This window comes from Ipomoea nil, unplaced genomic scaffold (genome assembly GCF_001879475.1).
Source record: "Ipomoea nil cultivar Tokyo-kokei standard unplaced genomic scaffold, Asagao_1.1 scaffold2283, whole genome shotgun sequence".
Classification (NCBI taxonomy): domain Eukaryota; kingdom Viridiplantae; phylum Streptophyta; class Magnoliopsida; order Solanales; family Convolvulaceae; genus Ipomoea; species Ipomoea nil.
In genome coordinates, this window is record NW_017618711.1 from 4,142,329 (window position 1) to 4,146,413 (window position 4,085).

At 27.8% G+C, this 4,085-nt stretch overlaps 1 long non-coding RNA gene across 1 annotated transcript; it reads left to right on the forward strand.

Moving 5' to 3' along the window:
* The first annotated feature begins 608 nt into the window (after nucleotides 1–608).
* LOC109151247 lies at nucleotides 609–2,424 on the forward strand. Its single transcript, XR_002049271.1, has 4 exons — nucleotides 609–700; nucleotides 851–992; nucleotides 1,502–1,800; nucleotides 1,892–2,424. It is a non-coding gene; the product is annotated as an uncharacterized LOC109151247 (long non-coding RNA).
* The last annotated feature ends 1,661 nt before the right edge of the window (nucleotides 2,425–4,085 follow it).

Genomic DNA, 4,085 nt, shown 5'->3' on the forward strand with positions numbered 1-4,085 from the left:
TCCACGTATCAGTTTTTAATATGATTTTATCTTTGACCATCGCATAAAGTAGTAAATAAGTCTTAAACAACATATAGAAATGAAATGTTTAAATTCATAGCAAACGTTAATCATTTTATATTTATTAATTAAATTACTTGAAATCAAATAAGGTTGAATCACATATTAGCGGGATTGAGAATCAGGTCATAGGGTTTAAACCTTTTACAATTGTGCATCAATTCATATTTATTTCTTAATACGTATTATTTATGGTCCACGTATCAATTTTTAATACGATTTTATCTTTGACCATCGCATAAAGTAGTAAATAAGTCTTAAACAACATGTACAAATTAAGTTTTTAAATTTGTAGCGAACATTAATCATTTTAATTTTATTAATTAAATTACTTGTAATTAAATAAGTTGAATCACATATTGGCGGGATTAGGGATCGAGTCACAAGGTTTAAACCTTGTACAGATGTACTTCAATTCATATTTATTTCCTAATATATACTCTATATTATTTATGGTCCACATTAGTTTTTAATATGATTTTATCTTTGACCATTGAATTTGTTGTTTCATCGGTTTAGATCTTGTAGTTGCTTCTCACTCCCGGAATTGCATTGCCAGCTGCTCTTTTCCAATCTCCCTCCTTTAATAGGCCGCCTTCTTTTCAATCCTGTTTCTCAATCCAAGACTCTCAGTCTGCAAGTATAATATTATAATGAATTATGTCATCGAATATTTTTTTTCCAACAGATAAATTAATCCAGAATATTTGCTAGCTTGTCTTTCTAACTAGATTTCTTTTTTATATTAGAGATTTATTATTGTTATTTATTGCTTGGTTTTTTATATTAGAAAGTTTGGGCATGAAAGAGTGTGGCACAGGTGGTGAACTCTAGCGAAGCTCCGGTCAGATCTGTCTACTGCCGGCGAGTTCACTCCAAAGACGGAGTCACCAAAATCATCAGTTGGATCGTGCCCATCACCACGTTTCAGGGTAAGTCCTTTCTAAAGATTTCTATATGTATTTAGCTATGTTTTTACCCTATTTGTTGGTATCTCTGGTTGGATTTATGGATCTATATGTGTGGATAGATAGATCTAAATCTGTTATCTGTGCATATTTGTTCCATGAACTTATTGTAGATCTTGTTTTTATTTAGTATGTAGATGTATTTAGAGTAAAGTAATACTAGAGAAATTATTGATTGAAGAATATGCAATGGTGGTTATCATTATGCTTATCACCGAAACTGCTACATTGATGTTTCTTTATAAAACTCAAGTTAATTGTTTTTTATGCTTTGCTTATGCCTCCCCTTGTCAATTGAAATATTCTATCAAACAAATTAGGATGATCATATTACAGAAGACCTTGTTGAAGTAATATTTGTCATTACTACTACTTGTTGCCTAAATAGGCATTAGCAAAAGAATCTTCTAAAAAAATGAAAAATGTGGTATGATATGCTTAGTTATGAACTGAATAAATTTGCATTTGCTTAGATGAATAACGTCACAGAAACCAATGATGATGAGGCAAAATGGCCCGATACGACCGTTGTACAATTTTTGAGTAGGTGCTATAGATGGAACACATGTCTCATCTTGGGTACCTGCATCAAAGCAAAGCACATTTCGAGGTAGAAAAGGAGGAATGTTGACCCAAAATGTCATGGCGGTTTGCTCGCATGACATGATGTTTACATTCGTACATGCGGGTTGGGAAGGAAGTGCGAATGATTCTCGCATATTCTTAGATGCAATTTCAAAGCCTGGAAGTGATTTTCCTATGCCACCCGAAGGTAAGAGTATTCGAATAGCTTATTAATTTCAATAATTAAGTTAGTGTAATTTAGTACTTCTTTAAGTATATTCTTTTTCTCAATTGAATAGGTTATTACTACGTTGTTGATGGTACGTGGTTACCCAAATGCACCCGGTTTGTTGACACCATACCGCGGGGAGCGTTATCACTTGAATGACTTTCGTGGACAAGGGCGGATACGAAATAAGCAAGCCCTATTTAATTGTCGATATTCATCATTGCGGAATGTGATTGAGCGGTGTTTTGGACTTTTAAAGGCAAGATTTCCCATTCTAAAGTCCATTAATGGTTACCCATCGATTAGACAAAGACAAATTCCTCTTGCATGTTGTGCATTTATAATTTCATTCGGTTGGAAGATAGGGATGATCAATTAGGTATGATGTATGGAGCGCAAGACATGGTTTTGGATTATGGTGGAAGTAGTAGTGATGGTAGAAATGATACCATACAATTAGATATGAATCAACAAGACCAAATGCTACAATTGCGTGAGGACATTGCAAATGCACTTTGGGCAAATTATAATCATTAATGGTGTACTCAATTTTATTTGTAATATTTTGTAATCACATTTTGTCACGAAACAACTTATTTTAAATTATTGCAATTAATATGTTTTCTAATGACATTTTAATTTGTCACGAAATAACATATATATATATATATATATATATATATATATATATATATATATATATATATATATATATATATATATATATATATATATATATATATATATGCTAATAAGAGCTCAAGAGAGTTAGGCCTATAATGGGTAGAAAAAATGGCGGTCAAATTTTTAATCAAATGAATGGCTCATATTGATCATATTTTAATTTATCCTTAATGAATATGATTTTCCGTTAACTTTTCCGTTAAATATTATCTTTCCGTTAATTTCTGTTAGTTTACCGTTAACTTACTCATTGATTTCAATAACAAAGGTTTTAGGTTCGAACCTCGTCCCAATCAAAGTTGGCATAATTAGTACTCTATTTTACTCTTATTAAATTATAAATTATTATAATAATTTAGTAGCTACAACAAAAAATAATACATATGTATTTCTTTAATTTAGAATTATGTGTCTACAATGCATTTATTCAAAAAAAAAATTATTCATTATCAATAAATTAAATAAGAGAAATAATTTCATTAGTTTTATTGTCTTTATTTTTCTCCAATATAAAAATTCTTTCCATTCAAAATTCAAATTCATCAATTGATTATATTGGCTAAATTGTCCCTATAATGTCTTTATTAAAAAAAAATTATTCATTATCAATAAATTAATTAAGAGAAATAATTTCATTAGTTATATTGTCTTTATTTTTCCCCAATGTACAAATTTTTTACATTCAAATTCATCAATTGATTATATTCAGTACATTGTCTACTATTTTTTTGTGCACTATTTTTTAATTAAATATCAAAGTTATAATACAAAATAATGATATATATTTATTTACTAAGTATTTTATTAATACCATGAAAAAATTTAAAAAATTTAAATTAATAAAGTCAATCATATTAACTACTTGGTGGATTTGTTGACAAAGAGAATATTCAAATCACACAACAAATTGAAGTGAGAAACTACCTCGCAATGTCCTTGTTTGACAATCAGCCGTTAGCGGTTAGGGTTAGCGGATTTGACCAGCAAATTATATCAACTGTTGGTAAAAAGATATTTTAAAAAATTAGCTATTTAAATTAACATTTAAAATGACATAAGGGTATACATATGATAATAATAATAATAATAATAATAATAATAATAATAATAATAATAATAATAATAATAATAATAATAATAATAATAATAATAATAATAATAATAATAATAATAATAATAATAATAATAGTAATAATAATTGTTTTAATAATAAAATTTTTAAAAAATATAGATGCTTTTTGAGGAAATCATTCTTAAAAACGCTAAGTGAAAATATTGTAAATTGCAATGTTTGTATTTTCAGTGATTTGGAACAAATTGTTGCTTCAAACTGTTGAATAATATTGTAAATTGCAATGTTTGTATTTTCAGTGATTTGGAACAAATTGTTGCTTCAAACTGTTGAATAATCAAAACACTTTCTTTAGCATTTTGATCTTTGGGTTACATCATATTTTCCAATCGTCCAATATTTTTGGGTTACATTATAATTAAAATTTTTAAATTTTTACTACATCTAAAGTCCTTAAATTAGAAATTTTTTATCCATAATAATTTATTCAACAATAATGGTTGAACTA